This window comes from Eretmochelys imbricata, chromosome 22 (assembly GCF_965152235.1).
Source record: "Eretmochelys imbricata isolate rEreImb1 chromosome 22, rEreImb1.hap1, whole genome shotgun sequence".
In the NCBI taxonomy this organism is placed as follows: Eukaryota; Metazoa; Chordata; order Testudines; family Cheloniidae; genus Eretmochelys; species Eretmochelys imbricata.
Genome location: NC_135593.1, coordinates 1,210,225 through 1,234,163, shown reverse-complemented (window position 1 = coordinate 1,234,163; position 23,939 = coordinate 1,210,225). Strand labels below are relative to the sequence as shown.

The 23,939-nt window shown below is 49.8% G+C and overlaps 4 non-coding genes across 4 annotated transcripts; 3 read left to right on the top strand and 1 right to left on the bottom strand.

The window, feature by feature from the left end:
* The first annotated feature begins 1,619 nt into the window (after positions 1-1,619).
* Positions 1,620-1,811, top strand: LOC144278618 (U2 spliceosomal RNA). The gene has a single exon (XR_013348619.1). It is a non-coding gene; the product is annotated as a U2 spliceosomal RNA (small nuclear RNA).
* Positions 1,812-18,677: 16,866 nt separating this feature from the next.
* Positions 18,678-18,751, top strand: TRNAN-GUU (transfer RNA asparagine (anticodon GUU)). Its single transcript has one exon. It is a non-coding gene; the product is annotated as a tRNA-Asn (tRNA).
* A 1,282-nt stretch (positions 18,752-20,033) lies between these two features.
* Positions 20,034-20,115, bottom strand: TRNAS-AGA (transfer RNA serine (anticodon AGA)). The gene has a single exon. It is a non-coding gene; the product is annotated as a tRNA-Ser (tRNA).
* Positions 20,116-23,646: 3,531 nt separating this feature from the next.
* Positions 23,647-23,718, top strand: TRNAQ-CUG (transfer RNA glutamine (anticodon CUG)). Its single transcript has one exon. It is a non-coding gene; the product is annotated as a tRNA-Gln (tRNA).
* Positions 23,719-23,939: the final 221 nt, after the last annotated feature.

Sequence of the window (23,939 nt, the reverse complement as noted above, 5' to 3'; positions counted from 1 at the left end):
GCTAGCCCCCGAATGGGACCAGAACCACATCCCTCCACAGAACGATCCCCCTAAAAACCAGCACAGCCTCAGCAATTACAGTACAGCCTCCGGGTGACAAATACCCCAGGATGGCGGTGGTTCAGAACTCTGAACAGAAAGCTCTGGTTGTTCCTTCAAAAGTCTGCAACTGAACAGAGATTGAATACAGCTTTAAATCTTTACTATGCTGGAGAGAAATGTTGCTTTTAACCATCTTAATTTAAATGAAACCAGACAGAAACAATTTCCTTACCTTGTCAAATCTTTTTTAAAATTTGCCCTTTAATTATTTTAGTTTACCTTTAATACACTACTGTGCTTTTTTTTTTTTTTTTTTGGTTCTCTTTCCTGTTGCCTGATTACGTATTTCCAGTTCCAAATGAGGTGTGTTTTTGACGTGTCAGTAGGTAACTGGTGTTTGCAACGCTAGAGGTTCTACTGTAGCCACAACACAAAACTCACTTGAAGTCCAGTATTCATTAAGCTATTTTTGTCTACTAGGGACCAGGCTGCTGCAATGGAGATGGATGGGAGGAGCCTAGCTTGGCTTCCAGGGAAAAAATCTTTCGGCCTGACTGGACTTTGTAAAACCAAAATTACCAAAAAATCCCCAAACCCTGCTACTGATCAATCACTGAGCAGACATCCAGCTGCACCAAGCAGTGCCCAGGTCACCAAGATCTCAAAACACAGGCCTCAGGAGATTACAACTCCCATGAGGTATGAGGACCTGGTCAGGGAGCTGCACTAGAAGTACACATTAGACGATGCCAAGGAAGATTAGCAGCTCTCAAGATGAAGGAATTCTCCACCTGCCCGCAGAGCTAGTTGGGAACCTTTAATTGGAAATTAGCCCCAGCCCAAGGGAAGTCTCTCTGCAGTCATCAGGGCTGTCACCACAGCCTGGAGGAGACAAACACTTACCTTAGTGACAACAGCAGCTGCTTTGCTCCCGCTGGTCTTGCCCAGAATCACTGGGTGAATGCTCTGGAACTACTCCATAGGACTCTGGGGTAGCCTACTCTCTCTGAGCATATTGTTCTTTCTGGATCTGATCTTGGAATCCCCACAGGCTCATGTCACTGCACATAGACCCCACAGCTCCCAGATGCTGCAAGCAGACCCCAGAGCTCCAGGCACCCCATGGGGCAGGGGACCCTGGAGTTCCCAGCCACCACAGGCAACAGAGGGAGCCCCCAGCTCCCAGACACTGCAGGCAGAGCCTGGAGTTCCCAGTCACCATGGGTGATGGGGAGAAGCCGCAGTCCCATGCCATTGCAGATGGCCCCATAGCTCCCAGCTTCTGCAGACGGACGCCAGAGCTCCCAGCTGCCACACGGGGTGGAGGAATGTTATGAAGGCCAAGACTAGAACAGGGCTCAAAAAAGAACCAGATAAATTCATGGAGGATAGGTCCATGTGGCTGTTCCTTCCCCAGAGAGGCAGCAACGAGCCGGTTAAACTTTTACCCCCAATCGGGGAGATTGCAGATTATGTATTCCTTACGCCACCAGCTCCTAAGCCGAATTTCGCACCCCTTGATAATCTGTACCTTATTCCCTGATAAACAGAAACTTCTATGCTTAAACTCTGTACCATTTTCTTTTTACTTCAACATCATCTTAATAAAATTATTAAATCTGTTCTTAACAGTTTAATCTCTGATATGTTCTCTAGCTGAGAACTCAATTGAAGGGATTTTTGGAACAGGGATCTGGAATAGAGGCTTGCTCCATCCACTCCACGCATCAGACTGGTATTGCAGTCCTGCTGGGTATGGTGCACCTCCCCCTGGGGAGAGCATGATGGTTCAAAAAAAGAAAAAATGTGTCCCATATTGCTCTTTTATTTGTAACCTTGAGCTGTGTTTTCTGTCAGTTTCTCTATTTTCTCTTTCTGAGGTGGGTGCTTTTCTTATTTCTGCTCTAGTGCTGTTTCATAAAGTACTTAAGAGGCTGGTTCTCACACATAGTGCTTTCCAGAAGTGTGGGCTTTGGGTCTGTGTCTCTCAGCAGTGTCCCCACAGGAGAGAATAGTTTCATTCCTTTCCCCCTGTGAAAATGTCCCTGTTGGCACAGAGGGAGCAGTTTAGAGGATCAGAAGAGGAGAAAGGTTTGAGTCTGATTTGTAGACCCAGAGGCTGAATGGGAGGGGGGACCCAACTCCCTAACAATCCCCCGTCCCCAAAGAAACTGTTCCGTACTGTCCCACCCACACCCAACTACCCTCCAGGTTCACCCCCAGGCTCCTTCCGTCTCCCTCAGCTCCTCCGTTCTCCCCTAGACTGGAGCGCCCTGGCAGTGTAGCCCTAGCGGTTTAGGGGCAGCCGTGCCCTCAGACAGGCCTTCCAGCTTTGTTCTGCCCTAGTGCTGGCCCCCAAACTGACACAGGGTGGTGCTGTTGCAGCCCAGAAGCCTCTGGCCAGAGGCGGAGGAGCCTGAGAGCTGACAGGGAGAGCAGGGGTAGGCGCCAGCCAGTGCTGGGCTTCCCCAGGGTCTGCCCTCCGCAGGGGCTGCTCCCCTTGAGAGCATCAGCCTCAGAGCCGCCCCCTGTTGCTGGCACGGGAGGAAGGATCGGGTGACGGGGCAGTTCTGGGACTGCTGCCCTGAGGTGCTGGAGCCTGGAACTAGGGGAAGTCGCGCGGGCTGCTACACTCCCTGGCAGGAAGGAGTTTCCATCCTATCCAAGGTTTGCAGGTTCGTTCAGTGGCTCTCTGCTCCCCCACTGTACACGCCCCAGTGCCCCGGCCGCTGCCCCACTTCCAAAGAGCTGCCCAAGAGCAGGCCCATCCCAGCCCCTTGCTCCCAGTGCCAGGAATTAGGATGGGACTTTGAACAACCCGCTGGCTCGTTAAGTGCATGGGGCCGGATGGGTGTTCCTGAGCCGTCGCTGGGGATGCACTGAAGCCTTCGCATCCATCGGCAAGGAAAAGGAGGGCACCCACCCGCAGAGAGGAAGTCTGGGAAGGCGGGGAGCTGGGTGGAGAAGGGAGTGGAAGGCCGAGTGGGGAGGGGAAGACGGGGGAGGTAGCTGCAGACGGAAGCAGGGTCAAGGAAGGGGAGGTGGGGTGTATTGGGGCTGGAGAGATGGGTGGAGTGGGGCAGACGGTAGGGTGGGGCCAATGAGGTAGAAAGAGAAGGGATGGTGACTGAGGCAGATGGAGAAGGTGGTGTGGGGCACAGGGCAGGGGACCCCCTCACCCATGCCTCCTGCCCAGCCCCTCACCCCAGAGTGCTGCGGCTGTGGTTCCAGTCTCAAGATGCCAGCGTCTCCTGCCCTCTGCCTCCCCCCATGACAGTGCATGTGCTTTATAAAAATAGGTTTATAAGTGTGACTATGATGTAACTGGAATATGCTTTATGCGAAAGGTCTCATTACACAGCTTATGATCTACTGAGTGTGTCCATCCTATTTGTATGAATGTATCATTATTGTCTCTGAAGCTAGAAATAAGAAGTATTACTCTAAAGTCCTATTGAAATTATGCAAAGTGGGGGCCATTCATGGTGGCTTGGAATCTTGGTGGCTCTCATTAACTAAAACAATTGGTTGTTGTGACATTCCCTTAACCAGACCAGTGATCTGCTCAGTCACTCCAATCTTTGACTCTGGGAGCCAGCCTTACCCTGCTCTGCTGTGAGCCCCCCACTCCTGGGCCGCTCATGCACAGCGTCTGGCTTGTAAGCTGATCCCAGCTACTTGCAAGCCAATGACACTAGCCAATATCTCCGCTCCCAGACACAAGCTTGGGAACCTCCGTCTTGCAGTATCCAGTTATGCCCACCGGACGCTGCAAGCTTATAGGAATTCTTCAATTTAAGAAAGAAATTGACATGGACCAGGCTTGTTATCCCAAGCGGAGCCTCTGACCACTGCAAACCAAATGCACGGCTTCAGGTAGAACAAACAAATAGATTTATTAGCTATAAAGATATGCTTTGACTTATAATCACTTAAAACCTAACAAGTCAGATTTGGTCAAATGAAATAAAAGCAAAACGCATTCTAAGCTGATCTTAACACTTTCAGTGCCCTTACAAATTTTTGAGCCTTCTCACCACAGGCTGGCTGGTTACTTTTCAGTCAGGCTCTCCCTTTTGATCAGCGTTTCAGTCTCTTTGTGCTGGTGGTGTCTGTAGATGTAGGCAGAAGAGAGACAGACTGGCAAAATGTCTCTCCCTTTTATCATGTCCTTTCTTTTCTCTTGGCTTTGCCCCCGCCCCTCCTTCAGAGTCAGGTGAGCATTACCTCATCAGTCCCCAACTGCCCAAATGAAGGAGGTGATTCCCTCCAGGGTTTAACAGATTCTTTTGTTGCTGCCTAAGCCAGTGTCCATTGTTCCTGTGAGGCTGGGCTGGGTTTGTCCCATCCATCCCCTGACGCGGTGTGAACTGCCTCTCTGTTCTTGGAGAGCTTTTGCATGGGCTTGCTTTAAGCCATGAGGATACATTTTCAGCCTCAGAACTATATACATAAAATTATATCCTATAACTTTACTGTAACAATTACTATAACGACAGGTTTCAGAGTAACAGCCGTGTTAGTCTGTATTCGCAAAAAGAAAAGGAGTACTTGTGGCACCTTAGAGACTAACCAATTTATTTGAGCATGAGCTTTCGTGAGCTACAGCTCACTTCATCAGATGCATACCGTGGAAACTGCAGCAGACTTTATATATACACAGAGAATATGAAACAATACCTCCTCCCACCCCACTGTCCTGCTGGTAATAGCTTATCTAAAGTAATCTTCAGGTTAGGCCATTTCCAGCACAAATCCAGGTTTTCTCACCCTCCACCCCCTCACACAAATTCACTCTCCTGCTGGTGATAGCCCATCCAAAGTGACAACTCTTTACACAATGTGCATGATAATGAAGTTAGGCCATTTCCTGCACAAATCCAGGTTCTCTCACTCCCTCACCCCCCTCCAAAAACCCACCCCCATACACTCACAAACTCACTCTCCTGCTGGTAATAGCTCATCCAAACTGACCACTCTCCAAGTTTAAATCCAAGTTAAACCAGAACATCTGGGGGGGGCGGTAGGAAAAAACAAGAGGAAATAGGCTACCTTGCATAATGACTTAGCCACTCCCAGTCTCTATTTAAGCCTAAATTAATAGTATCCAATTTGGAAATGAATTCCAATTCAGCAGTTTCTCGCTGGAGTCTGGATTTGAAGTTTTTTTGTTTTAAGATAGCGACCTTCATGTCTGTGATTGCGTGACCAGAGAGATTGAAGTGTTCTCCGACTGGTTTATGAATGTTATAATTCTTGACATCTGATTTGTGTCCATTTATTCTTTTACGTAGAGACTGTCCAGTTTGACCAATGTACATGGCAGAGGGGCATTGCTGGCACATGATGGCATAAATCACATTGGTGGATGTGCAGGTGAACGAGCCTCTGATAGTGTGGCTGATGTTATTAGGCCCTGTGATGGTGTCCCCTGAATAGATATGTGGGCACAATTGGCAACGGGCTTTGTTCCAAGGATAAGTTCCTGGGTTAGTGGTTCTGTTGTGTGGTATGTGGTTGTTGGTGAGTATTTGCTTCAGGTTGCGGGGCTGTCTGTAGGCAAGGACTGGCCTGTCTCCCAAGATTTGTGAGAGTGTTGGGTCATCCTTTAGGATAGGTTGTAGATCCTTAATAATGCATTGGAGGGGTTTTAGTTGGGGGCTGAAGGTGACGGCTAGTGGCGTTCTGTTATTTTCTTTGTTAGGCCTGTCCTGTAGTAGGTAACTTCTGGGAACTCTTCTGGCTCTATCAATCTGTTTCTTTACTTCTGCAGGTGGGTATTGTAGTTGTAAGAAAGCTTGACAGAGATCTTGTAGGTGTTTGTCTCTGTCTGAGGGGTTGGAGCAAATGCGGTTGTATCGCAGAGCTTGGCTGTAGACGATGGATCGTGTGGTGTGGTCAGGGTGAAAGCTGGAGGCATGCAGGTAGGAATAGCGGTCAGTAGGTTTCCGGTATAGGGTGGTGTTTATGTGACCATTGTTTATTAGCACTGTAGTGTCCAGGAAGTGGATCTCTTGTGTGGACTGGACCAGGCTGAGGTTGGTGGTGGGATGGAAATTGTTGAAATCATGGTGGAATTCCTCAAGGGCTTCTTTTCCATGGGTCCAGATGATGAAGATGTCATCAATATAGCGCAAGTAGAGTAGGGGCTTTAGGGGACAAGAGCTGAGGAAGCGTTGTTCTAAATCAGCCATAAAAATGTTGGCATACTGTGGGGCCATGCGGGTACCCATAGCAGTGCCGCTGATCTGAAGGTATACATTGTCCCCAAATGTGAAATAGTTATGGGTAAGGACAAAGTCACAAAGTTCAGCCACCAGGTTAGCCGTGACATTATCGGGGATAGTGTTCCTGACGGCTTGTAGTCCATCTTTGTGTGGAATGTTGGTGTAGAGGGCTTCTACATCCATAGTGGCCAGGATGGTGTTTTCAGGAAGATCACCGATGGATTGAAGTTTCCTCAGGAAGTCAGTGGTGTCTCGAAGGTAGCTGGGAGTGCTGGTAGCGTAGGGCCTGAGGAGGGAGTCTACATAGCCAGACAATCCTGCTGTCAGGGTGCCAATGCCTGAAATGATGGGGCGCCCAGGAGTTCCAGGTTTATGGATCTTGGGTAGTAGATAGAATATCCCAGGTCGGGGTTCCAGGGGTGTGTCTGTGCGGATTTGATCTTGTGCTTTTTCAGGAAGTTTCTTGAGCAAATGCTGTAGTTGCTTTTGGTAACTCTCAGTGGGATCATAGGGTAATGGCTTGTAGAAACTCGTGTTGGAGAGCTGCCGAGCAGCCTCTTGTTCATATTCTGACCTATTCATGATGACAACAGCACCTCCTTTGTCAGCCTTTTTGATTATGATGTCAGAGTTGTTTCTGAGGCTGTGGATGGCATTGCGTTCCGCATGGCTGAGGTTATGGGGCAAGTGATGCTGCTTTTCCACAATTTCAGCCCGTGCACGTCGGCGGAAGCACTCTATGTAGAAGTCCAGTCTGCTGTTTCGACCTTCAGGAGGAGTCCACCTAGAATCCTTCTTTCTGTAGTGTTGGTAGGGAGACCTCTGTGGATTAGTATGTTGTTCAGAGGTATTTTGGAAATATTCCTTGAGTGGGAGACGTCGAAAATAGGATTCTAGGTCACCACAGAACTGTATCATGTTCGTGGGGGTGGAGGGGCAGAAGGAGAGGCCCCGGGATAGAACAGCTGCTTCTGCTGGGCTGAGAGTATAGTTGGATAGGTTAACAATATTGCTAGGTGGGTTGAGGGAACCATTGCTGTGGCCCCTTGTAGCATGTAGTAGTTTAGAAAGTTTAGTGTCCTTTTTCTTTTGTAGAGAAGCAAAGTGTGCGTTGTAAATGGCTTGTCTAGTTTTAGTAAAATCCAGCCACGAGGAAGTTTGTGTGGAAGGTTGGTTTTTTATGAGAGTATCCATTTTTGAGAGCTCATTCTTAATCTTTCCCTGTTTGCTGTAGTGGATGTTGATCAGGTGATTCCGCAGTTTCTTTGAGAGCGTGTGGCACAAGCTATCAGCGTAGTCTGTGTGGTATGTAGATTGTAATGGATTTTTTACCTTCAGTCCTTTTGGTACGATGTCCATCTGTTTGCATTTGGAAAGGAAGATGATGTCTGTCTGTATCTGTGCAAGTTTTTTCATGGAGGGGGTTTTTGGAGGGGGGTGAGGGAGTGAGAGAACCTGGATTTGTGCAGGAAATGGCCTAACTTCATTATCATGCACATTGTGTAAAGAGTTGTCACTTTGGATGGGCTATCACCAGCAGGAGAGTGAATTTGTGTGGGGGGGTGGAGGGTGAGAAAACCAGGATTTGTGCTGGAAATGGCCTAACCTGAAGATTACTTTAGATAAGCTATTACCAGCAGGACAGTGGGGTGGGAGGAGGTATTGTTTCATATTCTCTGTGTATATATAAAGTCTGCTGCAGTTTCCACGGTATGCATCTGATGAAGTGAGCTGTAGCTCACGAAAGCTCATGCTCAAATAGATTGGTTAGTCTCTAAGGTGCCACAAGTACTCCTTTTCTAATTACTATAACATCACTATACCAACCATGCTCAGTGCATCATGAGCCTTCCGAAGATATCCAACATGACAAGCTTTGCATTGGATGCCACACAATCATTTTATAAAGATGAACATAGGGTTGTAGGGTGTTCCCTCAAGGTACAGAGCATCAGACCTCCCCTCTTAGTTTACTGAAGGAGGGTTAGTCACTGACTATCTTGAAGGCAGTTTCTGGGTATAGTTCTCTTGGCATCCAGCCATAAAGGCCATGAGGCAGCGTGCCTCAGTTTCCCCATTCACACACAGCAAACCAGGTTTTTTTATGGTTTCTCTGCTGTGATAAACTTTAAACCGGTTTACAGGTATTAATGGAAAAGTAGCATCATCATAAGGTGTAACATCCGTGTCGAAATTCTTAGCCTCAAAACTTAACATTAATACCAACATTTATCACCACAGATGGGTGTTTACAAGTATCTTTAGGATACCACGCTCTCCGTTCCGATAGTGTAGTTTGAGGTTAGTTTGTTCGTTACCCATGGTGTCCTTTGATTCTCTCCCATGTAATCAGTCACTGGTTTTTCTTTCCCTCCAGTGTTCCCCTCTGTGTGCGCTCTTAATTTACGTATGTTTCTGGTATTTTGATATCTCAGGATCTGGCAAGATAAGGGCCCAGGGGGGTCCTGAACATTGGCTGGCCCTGTGGGGAGCAGTTTCCCAACCCCAGGACTTGTATGTGTATGTAGGAAATGCTGCTCCCCTTTAGGGGTTACCCTGTGTTTCCCCCTCCCAGCACTGAGTCCTCCCCTGCGCCCTAGAGGGCTGTGATCCGTGCTCTCTGGGCTAGGGGTGTTCAACCTTTGATTGGATTCACCCTTTCCCAGCAGCTTTCCCATAACTGCTCTCTGTGTCTCACCAGCCTGGGGGAAAGCCCCCTGCCCCCATGAGTTGGGTCATTTGTATTCTGGCAGACGACCACCTAGCAATTTCCTGGTCTCAACTCCTCTGCTGTGACAGGTGTTGGAGCTGCATCTTGATGTAAAGAGACACATTTACTTTCCAAAAACGTATCAGACATAGCGTCCTGAAAAAATTGGGACCTGGATTGGGGTACCCTCTGTCACCCCTTTCTCTGTCCCTGAGAAGCCAGCTGTGTGACTGCTCCCCTCCAGGAAGTCAGTTACACAGTTTCTTCTCAAAACCTGAGTCACAGGCTGCATGCCTGGGTGCACAGATGCTGACCCAGCCATCCTCCTAGTGTTCTGGCCCAGATGACTCATGAGGAGACATTCCTGTACCCCCACTATTCCTTCCCCAGTTTCCTCCTCTGGGCCCCCTCCTTCAGCTGCAGAACTCTGCCAGCCAACAACTGGGACCATTTCCTTAATCACTGACAACACCTCCCCTGCACTGAGGGCATGTTGCCTTCTGCTGTAAGGAGCTAGTCTGAGCCCCTCCCATACTTGGAAGCACCCCGCTTCCCTGTGTTACTGAGTCACAGGAATCCTCACCCACCTCAGTGGTTTCTGAGATTCTCTGCCCCTTCTCTGGGCTCTCCTCTGGGCTACATTGTGCTCTGCTCCCTAGAGCCGCTTTTGTCTCTGGTTCAGCTGTAACCTGCTGCAGCTAACAACCTGGACCATTCTCTCCCTGGCAGGCATTTCACCCCCATCCCTTCCTGATGTGGTGTTGCCACGAGCTGCAGCGTAGGAGTTGGTCTCAACCACTCTCCCACCTGGAAACACACAGCTTCCCCCAGCTGCAGAAGAATCAAGGAGACTCTCTCCCATTCTCTCAGCACTTCCTGAGACCTTACCCTTTCCCTTGGGGGTCCCAGCAGAACACTCTCTCCTGCTGCAGGCAAATACTTTAACCTGAGCTTCGCAGAAAAACATCAATACCAAGGAGCAGGTCGAACCGGAGGTGTTCCATTATCCCCACAGTCAAAACAGCTGTGCAGATCTCACTATCAGTGTTATGGAGGGTGGACAATTTAGAAGTTTACCCTGTATAAGCTTTATGCAGAGTAAAACAGATTTATTTGGAGGTTGAATCCCATTGGGAGCTGGGTGTCTGGGAGCTGGAGATAGGTGACCTGCTGAGCAGGTTTTGGTTAAAGTCTGCAGCTTTGGGGGTGTGGACCAGACCTGGATCTGCGTTGCAGCAGGCTGGCATATCTGGCTCAACAAGGCAGGGTTCTGGGAGCCCCTAACTGGCAGGGAAAATGGGCTCAGAGGTAATTCCAGCACGTCAGGTGACATTCCCAAGGGGGTCTCTGTGACCAAACCGGTCATCGCCCATTCCTCCTACGATCTGCCCTAGCACCACCCCTTCCTCTGAGGCCCTGCTCCTGCACCGCCCCTTTCCATAAGGCTCCGCCCTTGCCACAGCCCTACTCCCGAGTTCCCGCCCTTGTGTTTGCCTTCTCCTAGAGGAGTATGTGCATGTAATTGCCTATTCATTTCTTTAAGTAGAACCTTGCTTCTTTGGGAGTGCTGGCAGGGGGAGAGGTTTCTGCTTCTTTTTGTTTTTAATTTCCCACCAGAGAGAGTGGAACAATGCTGGTTCTGGTGGGACCCAACTAAGAGTGCCAATTCAGGACAAATTGCTTAAAGCAGGGCAGTTACAGACCAAGGCTGGGGTTTACCCACCTCTAAGGCAAACCAGACCAGCCAGACAGAGAGGACTTTGGTTTTACCCCACTGGCTAACCACAAGTCACACAAGCAACTCACTTAGACACTCCAGTTTCCCAGTATCACCACCAGAGCCACTCGTTATGGGGATGAATGGTTATGAAAACCAAATACCCCAGTAAAAGAAAAAAGGTTCTCCTGATCCCAAAGGACCAAGCCCCAGACCCAGGTCAATATATAAATCAGATCTTACCCACAAATCATGCTGTTGCTAATCCTTTAGAATCTAAAATGTAAAGGTTTATTCATAAAAGGAAAAAGATAGAGATGAGAGCTAGAATTGGTTAAATGGAAGCCTTCATAATGGCAAAGTTCTTGGTTCATGCTTGTAGAAGTGATAGAATAAACTGCAGGTTCAAATCAAGTTTCTGGAGTGTATCCACAGCTGGGATGGGTTATTCAGTCCTTTTGTTCAGAACTTCCATTTGTAGCAAAGTCCCTCAAGAGGTATGAAGCAGGATTGAAGACAAGATAGAAGTAAGGCAGCTGCCTTTTATAGTCTCTTCCAGGTTTAAGGACACCTCTTTGTGCTTACTGTGGAAAATTACAGCAAAATGGAGTCTGGAGTCACATGGGCAAGTCATATGTCCATGCATGACTTAGTTCTTTACAGGTGGCAGCCATGGCCCACATGCTACCTTGCATGTTCCCAGGAAGACTTCTTATGTGGATTGGAGTTTTCCAAGATCCATTGTCAGTTAAGTGTTTCTTGATTGGGCACTTAATTTGCACATTCCTTTCTCAAGAAGCTGACCAAATGCTTTACTAAGGCTACTTCAGAATCAAAACACATTGATTTACAAGTACATAGCCAATATGTATAACTTCAACTACAAAAATGATGCATGCAGACAGATAGCATAATCATAATCAGCTAATCATAACCTCTCCATAGACCCCTTACACAACAACCTTTATACAATATTTGCTGCAAATATATAACAGGTTTCAGAGTAGCAGCCATGTTAGTCTGTATTCACAAAAAGAAAAGGAGGACTTGTGGCACCTTAGAGACTAACCCATTTATTTGAGCATAAGCTTTCATGAGCTACAGCTCACTTCATCAGATGCATTCAGTGGAAAATACAGTGGGGAGATTTGTATACATAGAGAACATGAAACAATGGGTGTTACCATACACACTGTAATGAGAGTGATCACTTAAGGTGAGCTATTACCAGCAGGGGGAGCGGGGAACCTTTTGTAGTGAGAATCAAGGTGGGCCATTTCCAGCAGTTGACAAGAGCATCTGAGGAACAGTGGAGGGTGGGGGGGAATAAACATGGGGGAATAGGTTTACTTTGTGTAATGACCCATCCACTCCCAGTCTCTAGTCAAGCCTAAATTAATTGTATCCAGTTTGCAAATCCCCCCCACCCCCGCTCTCCTGCTAGTAATAGCTCACCTTAAGTGATCACTCTGGTTACAGTGTGTATGGTAACACCCATTGTTTCATGTTCTCTATGTATATAAATCTCCCCACTGTATTTTCCACTGAATGCATCCGAGGATGAGAGCTGTAGCTCACGAAAGCTTATGCTCAAATAAATGGGTTAGTCTCTAAGGTGCCACAAGTCCTCCTTTTCTTTTTGTGAATACAGACTAACACGGCTGCTACTCTGAAACCTGTTGTTAAGTGGACACCCTTTTTGAGCTGTGTGTGGCTGTGTTACTTGTAGATTTATATACTCTGTATTTTGTTACCAGAATGGAGTATTTTGTAGCTGGCTGTTACAATTTGTTTAATTGAATATGCTCCCTCAGACTTCACCACCTGCCTTTCCCAGTAGCTCCCTGCCCCTCGCTCTCTGTGGTGGGAACAAGCCTCCAGAATGAGAGTCAACTGGATTTTTTTATTTAATTACTTCTCTTTGTTAAATTATTTATTAGTGTCTTTTTAAAATTCATTGCACTGCATTTTTTTCCTGCCACTGTCACCTGGCAGCTCAGGGACATGAGATTCTCATCCATTGCGTTTCTGCCCTCAAAAAACCCCAAACAGATCACACTTCAGTACCTTTGTAAATAACAGCAACTTGTAAACAAACCAGCCGTCTCCTCAGTGTGCAGTTTGTGTCTCTTTGGTTTCAGTCGATGTGTGCGCAGCACGCATGGTGTGTGTGTGTGTGTGTGTGTGTGTGTGTGTGCAATGGGTGGTGGACAGTGGCACTGTGTGTGTGGGTGCAGTGTGTGTGCTCACGTGGGAATTCATGGGGAACTCGCCAGCCTTGGTGTAGCATTTGAGGTGTACTCGGAGTGAATGTAGCACTGGGAAGTGTCAGGCCCAGCCTGCATGGCCATGTCCTCCATTTATCCTTGGCACAGATACAGGCAACACTAGTGCAAGCTTTCCCCACGCTGCCCTCCACCATCATTTGTAGTGAGTAGGGGCACGCTGCAGCACACACCACACTTGATGGGTCAGCCTTGTGCACGCTGGGGTGGCCACCTCCCCATTGATGAGACCTGGTACCACCTTCTTCCTGGAGCTGCAGCCTGCCCTGCTGCCATCCCTGCCTGTGTTGCTGTTGTCTTCTCTAGCAGTTGGCTGGGAGGTGCGCATTGGCCCCATGCCATGTAGCCATGTTGTCTCGAAGGGTGAAAGCAGGAAGAATGGTGCCTTCATAGCCCGCCCCGATATTCCATAACATCATTAAGGAAATATTTCTCAATGAACAGTAAAAGATCAGAAACAGCCAGTGTCTGCATCATGCTAAGGGTATTGGGATTTTCTTTAAATTTTCCAGACCAACCCCTAACACATGTTTGAAAATAAGACCAAGGTTTCTTTACTCTCTAGAGAAAGGAGACCCCAGAGGGGACTTGAACCCACAGTCTCTGACTTTGGAAGCCAATGCCATATCCATTAGGCCACTGGAGTGCTATGGCTTAACTGCTGGCAGGTCGGAAATTCCCTCTCATAAATGCACATGCCTCACATTAGCTTGGAAGCCAAACACCCCCTTTATGTGCCTTACAGAAATGTCTGCATCCCCTGGCAATTGGGCAGGTCGCTGACAGAGCTGAGCACCACCTTTCTGCAGCCACCTTTAGAGAAGACCCCCACCCTAGAGTCACACCTCCCTCCTCCAGCACCTCCACATCTGTGGCTCTGAGTGCCAGTAGGATGATTAGGGAGGAATCTGGGGTGGGAAGGGGGGTCAGATCAGCCTGTAAGGAGTAACCAGGTGGGGCAGACCCAGCGGGAGGCTGTGGGCTGCTGATCGGTTGTTGGGATCCGAGCTCGAGATCAAAGCTGCACAGCGACCCGACACCCAGGGTTACAGGGCCGACATAGTGACCCCCTCACTGACCTCAATGAACTCCAAACCCTTGTTACTCAGGGCATTTAGGAGTCTCTGTCCCTTAATAGCTTCTGGGAGCTCCCCAGCGGGCTGCGGGCATCAGCCACCTCCTGCCCCACAGGGTAGACTCTTGGCGCTGTGCCAGCCGCCCCCTCGCTTGAAGGCCCAGTGGAAGAAGAAGGAGGCCGGTGCTGGCAGAAGAGGGTTTTGATTCATCGACCTCTGTGCTATGGGCGCAGCACGGTTCCTCTGTGTCACTCTGCTGGCTTTTCTTCAGCAGCCCCAAGTGGCCATGACTCCAAGCTAGTGCCTTGCAAGCTCTGGCATGGGGAGGGAGTGGTGCAGGGTGCTGGGCAGCGGCCCTGGCAAACCAGCTGCTGGTAGGTGTCTCTGTGGTGTCATGGGTCAGTGAGTTCAGCTGTTAATGGAAAGGAGGGGGGGTTATGCTCCCCCAGGGATGCCACTGAAGGCTCCTTGCGGGCTCCTCAAGTTCTGCTGGGAGCCTTGAAGTCCCCCTTTTGCCACCTTGAAGGTGTCCCTCTTGGACACAGTGGGTTCACCTGCTGGCTGGAAGAGTGTGGGGGCCGCGCCGCAAAAGCCCGTCTCCGAGCAGCCACGCCAGGGACTCAGGTTTAATCCAAGTGCAAAACCTTCAGCCGGGTACGTTTCGCTCCCTTCCCACCTCCGCCCAAGCGGCAAGGGAGAAACAGATGCGACGCGCCAGCTGAAGATGCCTCCCTCCCACTTCCCTGTTGGCTGCGCAAAGCCCTTGGCATGTCTCATGCCTCCTCAGGGAAGCACGGCCATGCTGCCCCAGCCTGAGTCCCGGCCGCAGCCTGGCCTGCCCCGGCTGACGGAGCACAGAGCCCCGCGAGTCAATGGCAGGTTGAGTCAGGAGCTGCGGCTCTTTCCCCCGACAGCCACACAGAGCTGCTCAGAGCTGCCCAGCGTCCCGAGAGCCTCCCTCGTGTTCTCCTGCAGCAGCAGCGTGGGAAAAGGGGACGAGGAAGCACGGCTGCCTCAGGCTGGGACAGGGGCCCTCACCACACGCAGGCCTCTTGCCTTCAGCCCAGGCAGCCAGAGGTGCCGGGGAGCTCCCTGGCAGGCCCCCGCCTCAGCCACCTCTGGCCTCATGGCCTAGGCTCTTGGCGCTCTGCTGGTCGCTGCCTCGCGTGAAGGCCCAGAGCAAAAAGAAACAAGCCTAGCAGAGGATGGTTTAGATCCATCAACCTCTGGGTTATGGGCCCAGCATGCTGCCACTACACCACTCTGCTGGGTCTGCACCCACAGCCCCCAGCCTCCAGACTAGCGCCTTGCAAGCTCCACCACTGGCAGGCAGATGTGCAGCAGCCTTCTATCTCTGTGGTGCACTGCATCAGTGTGTTCTGCTGTTAATGCAAAGGATGGTGGTTTGAGCCTGGGACGGTGGCTGAATTTCTCCCTTCTTCTGGCTGGATTCCCCTCCCTCCCAGGACCGTCAGCCATGTTCACACTCACTGCTTACTGAGCCAACACTTATTCTCACAGCTCTGCCAAAGCACCTCAGTCCTGTCCCTCCATGACCCTTCCAGCCAGGAGAGGACCAAAAGGATTCCCCTCTTGGGGCTAATTCCATCCCCTTGCCACAGGGCTGTTTCATCCTCCCATGAGAAGGGAATGAGGGTGCTTGTATGAGCAAGTGTCTTAACTCCTTCTCCCAGTTTTCAATCAAACTCTGCATATTGGGTCAGATCCTCGGCTGCTCTAAACTTGTGTCAGTGAAGTCAGTGGAGATACACCAATTTACACCAGCTGAGGATATGGCCCAGACCCTTTAAAGCTGTATCCCCACACCGAACCCCTAGGCAGCTGAGCACAGGTAGTGTTGTCTAGTGGCCAGAACAGAGGCCAGGGAGCCAGGAGCCCTGTGTGCTATTCACTGTGTGACCTCAGACAACTCCCTGCTGCTCTCTGCGTCTCAGGTTTTCTTCCTTTGCAGTGTTACCTACCCCTGGAGTCAGAGGTGAAAGGAAGCCGGTAGGGGCCGGGACGGCGTACCGGTAAGAAAAGGTGCAGCAGCATACCGGCAAGGAAGTGGAGCATTCAGTACCGGCTTCCTTTCTGCCCAGTTACTGAATGTAAATCTGCTTCGCTTACAAGGGCTGAAAATATCAGGTTGTACGGTCACTGTCATAGATATACAGGGAAGGGTAACCACCTGTCTGTATACAGTGCTAGAAAATCCCTCTGGCCAGAGGCAACATCCTGTTACCTGTCAAGGGTTAAGAAGCTCAGTTAACCTGGCTGGCACCTGACTCAAAGGACCAATAAGGGAACAAGATACTTTCAAATCCTGGGGCGGGGGAAGACTTTTGTTTTGTGCTCTTTGTTTAGGTGTTGTTCTCTCTTGGGACTGAGAGAGGCCAGACAGAAATCCATCTTCTCCAACCCATCCTAATCCAAGTCTCCAATATTGCAACCAGTATAGGTAAGCCAGGCAAGGCGGATTGCTTTATCTTTTGTTTTATGTGACTCTTCCCTATTTTAAGCGGGAGGTTTATTCCTGTTTTCTGTAACTTTAAGGTTTTGCCCAGAGGGGGATCCTCTGTGTTTTGAATCTGAATACCCTGTAAAGTATTTTCCATCCTGATTTTACAGAGATGATTTTTACCTTTCTTTCTCTTAAGAAAATCCTTCTTTTAAGAACCTGAGTGATTTTTCCATTGTTCCAAGATCCAGGGGTTTGGGTCTTTGATGATTTTGTAACCAATTGGTGAGGATATTATTCTCAAGCCTCCCCAGGAAAGGGGGTGTGTAGGGCTTTGGGTGATATTTTGGGGGAAGACGTCTCCAAGTGGGCTGTGGTAAAAATAAAGGGAAGGGTAACCACCTTTCTGTATACAGTGCTATAAAAATCCCTCCTGACCAGAGGCAAAGTCCTTTTACGTGTAAAGGGTTAAGAAGCTAAGATAACCTCGCTGGCACCTGAACCAAAATGACCAAGGAGGAGACAAGAGACTTTCAAGGCTGGAGCGGGGGAACAAAGGGTCTGTGTGTGTCTGTGATGCTTTTGCCGGGAACAGATCAGGAATGCAGCCTTACAACCGTTAGTTACTAAGTAATCGAGCTAGAACTGCGTTAGATTTCCTTTTGTTTAATGGCTGGTGAAATAAGATGTGCTGAATGGAATGTATATTCCTGTTTTGTGTCTTTTTGTAACTTAAGGTTTTGCCTAGAGGGATTCCCTATGTTTTGAATCTGATTACCCTGTAAGGCATTTACCATCCTGATTTTACAGAGGTGATTCTTTTACCTTTTCTTTCATTAAAATTCTTCTTTTAAGAACCTTACAAGGGCTGAAAATATCAGGTAGTATGGTCACAAAAGCAAGGCCCTTCTGAATTCAGGAGGAATTTTGGATGTGCACAGAACACAGACGGGACTGGTCCCTGCACGGTTACAGAACTGCGGTAAAGTGGAACCATTTTCAGCTTGTGTGATTGGAGGATATCTGGATCCATATCGTAAGACTGTCCTACATAAATGAGGGAAAGGGAGGTGCTTTTCTTATTCTTTTGTTCCACTCTTTGTTTCTGTGGGGAATTTGCCAGGGCAATATTACTGTCTTCCCTTTCAACAATCAACACTAAAAGAAATGACAATGGCTGTTGAAAATAGCAATTCCAGTCCGAGTTAGCACTGGGGAGATGCCAGCATTTGTTGCTCAATTTTATTCTACTTTTTCCACAGCACGTTTCAGTGGATCAGCATATTTGATTGGGGAGAAATGAAGTAACAAGCAGCCCAAATTGAGCTTGAGAACTCCTGAGTTTTGAGAACGTTCAAATGTGGAAGGCAGGTGCTCGATTCCCTTTCGGAATATTGGATAAATCAAGAAAGGAAAAGCCAATTTCTGCTTCCCTGGCTCAGAATGGAAATCCTCCTACGGGCCTGGTAATGTATCTACAGCTGCCCAGGTCCTCGAGTAGAGCCTCCCCTCCCTTACTTTTCGTTTTAACTTCTTGTGGGATCCACAGACCTCCCTTGCTAGGCTTCAGACAGAGAGGGGCACTGTCCATTCAGTCCACCCAGTTCCTCCTTTGGGGGCTGCCAGGCGAGGTCACACCAGCATCCCTCCTCCAGCCTGGGGAAGTCTGTGAGGGTGATATTCGGACCAAAGCCTTCTACTCCTTGGGCACACTTGTTCTCCATTCACAGCACCACCCCCTTCGAGCAGCCAGCTCCCCATTCACAGCAAGCTGCAGCGCATGGGGTCTCAGCTTCCCCACTCCCCCCGCTCCCTTTCCTGTGGATAGTGGCCAAGGGAATGCTGGGAAATGTAGTTCCTTCCCTGCTCCAGGGCTGGCTCTCTCGGCAGGGAGCTGGCCAAGGAACTACAGCTCCCAGGGCCCCGTGGGCTCTCAGCTCCCAGGCTGGATCCCTGCTGCTCCGAGGCTCCACTTCGGCAGCGCTGCGAGAGGGGAGGAAGCGAGCGTTATGGGCCCGTCTGAGCTTGGGCCTGGCACGGTGGAGCCATTGGTGCCACGGTGAATCCGGTCCTGTCCGGACTAGCGCCTTGCAAGCTCTAGCGTGGGCAGGAGATCTGCAGGCTGCACAGCCTTGGTAACAGCAGCCAGGTCTCCAGGTGTCTCTGTGGCGCAATGGGTCAGCGCGTTCGGCTGTTAACCGAGAGGATGGTGGTTCGAGCCCACCCAGGGACGCTGGTAACCTCCTGCTATTTCCTCGCTCCTCAAGGTGTGCTGGGAGCCTCAAAGGCCCCTTTTTTCACCTCAAACCCGACTCTCTTGGCCTCGGGGTTCAGCTGGTGGCCCGCAGAGTGCGCTGGATGCGAGTCAGAAACCCATCTCCCAGCAGCCATGCCGGGGGCTCGGGCTTAATCCTCAAGGCCAAGTGCAAAACCTTCAGCCGGGCACGTTTCGCTCCCTTCCCGCTTCTGCCAAGCAGCAAGGGAGAAACGGACGAGACGCGCCAGCTCGAAGACACCTCCCTCCCACTTCCCGGTTGCCTGCACACAGCCCTTGGCGTGTCTCATGGCTCACCAGGGAAGCGCGGCCATGCTGCCCCAGCCTGAGTCCCGGCTGCAGCCTGGCGCTTTCCCCAGGTCAGCTCCAAAAGTTCTTCTAGAGACGCGCTCGGTTCCCTCATGCCTCGCTGGGAACTAAAGGGAACCTCACCTCCCCCACCAGTGCTGCCAAATTAGCTCCAGGCTGATTTTTCCGGGGAGGGGACATAGAATTGACTCGTTTGCTGCTGAGAAGTGAGTCAGGCCAGTTCTTTGGAAGGCAGATGCAGAGCAGTTACACTGGAGGGGCCCAGACCTGCAGTGGGGGCACAGTATAAATTAATAATGGGAAGATCATTTGTTAAATTAGTCATCACTGACAAATTTTATCTCTGTTTCTATTTCAAGTAATGGTGTTATTTGGAGGAATCAGTACCTATTTTTACTGTAGTAATTAAACCCTTAACTTTATTTAATCAAGCCAAAAATTTAGTGTCACTTATTTTTTTCTCTGTCCTAGCAGGAATGAATTCAATTCTGTGACTTTCTCAAAAGTGCAGAGAGATTAACTGTGGGGAATTCAGTCTCCGTGTTTGTGAGCTGATGTTTTCCTCTCACAGTTCAGTGAATGCACTGCAATACTCAGAGGGATCTAAGGGCTGGTGTACGCTGGTCACTTAACTGGCAGAGCTACGTGTCTCAGGGTGTGAAAAATCCACACCCCCAAACCAATAGAGTTAAGCGGACCTGAGCCCTGGTTAGATAGAGCTAAATAGAAGGAAAAATTGTTCTGTCAATGTAGCTGTTACAGGGATGGGAAAACCCCTCCAGTCGGTGTAGTGACTGTCTACCCAAGGCGCTAGAGAAGTGTCACAGCAACATTTTAAGTGTAGACAGCCAAAGAGACCAGATCTGGCTCCAGTTCACACTGTGGATGCTCAGGCACTAAGACTACAGTAATAATAACAGCCCAGTGCTTCCGTAGTTGGCAGGATTTGAACCTGCGCGGGGCGACCCCAATGGATTTCTAGTCCATCGCCTTAACCACTCGGCCACAACTACTGGACGTGCAGCTGCTCCACTACACTATGATTCAGTTCTCCCAGAATTGTCACTTCAAACTGTTTGCTCAGACCAGCTTCCCCAGCACACTCAAGGCTGTGCATTAGTGTAAGCGTGTCCATGGCTGAACAGCGAGAATTCCTGCCCATTCCCCTTCCGGCTGGAGCACGATGAGAGTGTGCTTGTGTTAACGACATTGCTGTAGATCATTGTTCATTCCCCACGTTGACAAGCAGACAGTCCCTTTCCTATTCAAATCTCCAGCACATCATTCCAATAGCAGGGGTCGGGTTTTCTCTGGGGCATGGAAACTTTTCAGGGGGTTGGTGCGTGAACTCAGCCTTGCATTCCATCCTTGATGTTTCATGGACTAACAAGAGCAGCATAAAGAAAGAGCCGAGCCAATGTCTCCCCGACAGGGACGCAGGTGGCCACTTCCCTCTCTCTGACCATTGCCATTGCAGGAGAGAAGGGTTCACTGGTATTGAGTGCCCTGGCTCAGACAAGAGACACAGGGAGGTTTTGCTGTTCATGGATCTGTGCAAAGGAAATTGTGTCTCTGTGTGAAATTGAGGTGGGAAATGAAACATCCACGTGGTGGCCCAATGCCCTATGGACTGTAGGTGAAGGGCTCGGGCTGAGAAATTATTTAACAGGGGTTTGTTTCAATTTATTACTCTGAGGAAAAACTATGGCTAAAAGGGAGCCATTGCTGTTAATACTGGTACCTGTGTAGGACACCCCAATGGGTGTCAAGTCCATGGCCTTAACTAGGGATAGTTGATTCTTTGTATCAAGGTCCAAATTTCTCGGAGAAGGGACAGTCAAGGTCTAGACTCCAGAGAAAACAATACACTGAGGTAATAAGAAATATATAAAAAGATTTTGCAGTCACTGTGGGCATAGCTATGATGTGTCGTGTTTCACTCTTTATATCTGGGCCCACTGCCAGCTCTGGCGGGATAAGGAACACTTCAGGCTGTCACTGAACTGAAGGTGGGAGATCATTTTTTGACCGGGAGAGGGACCTCGTCTTAAAGGTGTTTGTCTGACTGGCAGCCCTGGTTCCCAGGTCTCTCCTGAGGGAAGTAAGTTTCTGTGCAAAATACCAAAACTTTTAAGGGAGAGGAGGGAAAGGTGATGGCCACACGATGGGGCTAGCTTGAACCCACAACATGGTGCTTTCACGTGGGACGACTCTGAACATTGACTGATTTCCACTCCCTTGGATTTGAAGAGATGTTTACTTTTGGACGTTGTGAACTACAAGGCCGAAGCAATTATATCCGGGGTCTCAAACTCCCAGCCTCCGGGCCATTTGCGGCTCGCGAGCCTCCCAATGTGGCCCGCAGGGCTCCAGCAGTTTTGGGGCCAGTTCTCTCCCTCGGCCCCACCTGCTGCCCCAAGATGCTCCCCCCTGCCAGTTCAGGGGCCCTGAAAGCACAGCGGAGCTGAGCAGTGTCTTCCTGCTCGCTCCAGTGGCTGCCGGCCCCTCCCTGCGTGTGCTGCCCCTACCCCAAGCACCCATGCGGCCAATGGTACGCTGTGGGGGTGGTGCCTGGGGGCAGCAGGGCACGGAGGTCCCCCCCACCTTGGAGCCCCAGGTAAACACCGGACCTCCGACCCCCTCCCAGAGCCTGCATCCCCGCCCCACATAAACCCCTCCCACCGCCAAACTCCCTCCCAGAGCCTGCACCCCCATCCCCTTCTCCTGCACCCCCTCCCCCTGCCCCAGTCCAGAGCCTCCACCCAGGACCCAAACTCCATCCCAGAGCCTGCACCATAGACCCCCTCCCCCTCCTAAACTCCCTCCCAGAGCCCAGCCTCTCACCCCTTCTGCACCCAAACTCCCTCCCAGAGCCTGCACCCCAAACCCCTTCCCCAGACCTCTTCTCCCACACAAACTCCCTCCCAGAGCTTAGGCAGGTGGAAGGCAGAGTTCTTGGAGGGTGGAGTTTTGGGGAGCAGGTTCTGGGTGGCATGAGTGACATTATTGGCCCACTGGGAGAATTTGAGGATTGACACTGGCCCTAAGGTAAAGTGAATTTGAGACCCTGCTTTAAGGGATTGGAGCAATGCTGGGGAGATGGAAGGGCACAGAGCTGGGGAGTAGTGTGTGCTCCAAGGAAAGTTGTTGTTGTGCTCTGGTGACACAGAGCGGGTGTGGTGATTTTGTCAGCTGTGGTGTTTGTGTAGAGATAAAATTCACTAACAAAACTGTTCTTGCTCAAGGAGTCCTTTGTTGAGAGTGTAGCTCACTGGTTGAATATTTGCTAGGGTCATAACACTCAGACCCGGGGCTTCACTGTCACTACCCCTGTGTTTGCCCTCATTTATATCCTAAGAAACACACCCTTCCCCCTCCCACACACTCTGTCACACCCACCTTTTCCCCTGGAGCCCACCCCAACCCTGCCCTACCCCTCTCCCACACACACGCCATGGGACACAGCCTCTCCGTGACTCACCCAGGTCGGGACTTGCCTCTGCATCGCCCCAACAGGGGACCAATGAGACTACAGATACAAAAGACTTCCCTTCCCTTCTTCAGAGTCTCGTTAACCTCACCCAGGAGAAGTTCCAGCACTGGGTGGCTCAAAGCACCAACCTTCCCCTCAGCAGCGGAAGGTGGGAACCAGCTCGATCACATGGGAAGGAGGCTCCCCACCTCTGTTGCTACTGTCCTGCAGCATTTAATATGGATTTGTTTTAGCTAATGCAACCCCGTCATCCATACATACATCCATGGAACAAGGAGACAAGCCCCTAACTAGGGGTCCCACTGGTGCAATGGGTTAGCACATAGCGCTTATAGAGCAGTCCTGTCTGGAATAGTGCTGAGGTTGTGAATTCAAACCTCACCTGGAGCACTGGTTTTCTTTAAGCAAATGGCTTCTGCCAATCATTTTGCCCTGTGGAAAATACATCCCAGCTCAGAAGACACTGAGGTCCCTCCTTTTACCCAGTTCAGGGTGGATTTCACACATCTACAAGGCTCTGCTCTTCATCAGCCACCTGTGTTGGAAGGGTTCAAGCCGAGCCCAGAGCTCTGCCCATCCTGTGATTCTTCACCCCCTGACTCCTGCTCAATCTTTGCTCCCCAAACCACCTTTGGGAACACCCTCTTGGCTATGAGACTCAAACACTGCCTGTGTGTGTGGTTTTTGTTTATACCTGTGTGGGCCTGTGCAGTGTGTGATTTTCTCTTTCTCTCTGTGTGTTTGTCTCTCTGTTTGTATCTTCATGTGTAAATTCACTGTAACTTTTCAAAATATCCACAGCTTTGCCAATTTTCACCAGGAATTTTTCTCCAGCAACCAATTCTCACTTGTTCCCTGCCACTTGGTGACCATTTCCCCAGGGCACTGTCACTCTCAGGGTCCTGATTTCCCATTGACCCTTCCCCCTTCTATTGGGACTGGGAACTAGCCAACCAAAAAACCCCACAAAGTTTTAATGAAGGGCCAACAGTCCCCTTACACAAGCCAGCCCCGAGAGGGTCACTGATGGCCAGAGAAGGCAACAGAAACTGGTCCCATGGTGTAATGGTCAGCACTCAGGACTCTGAATCCTGCAATCTGAGTTCAAATCTCAGTGGGACCTCGTGGTAAATATCTGGAGCTCAAAGTACTCCTGTCTCTGACTGTACGAGAGCAAGTTTGTACTTGCTGCCACATTTTTCCTCTTTCCCACATGGCACCTGAAGAAAGGAGTGCCAGGGCCAGGCTGTAGGCATATTTTATATATTTGTAATTCTGTTTATAATATTTGTAATTCCCCTATTTGAAATAATTGCAATTCTGCAATATTGATTTGCAGCTCTC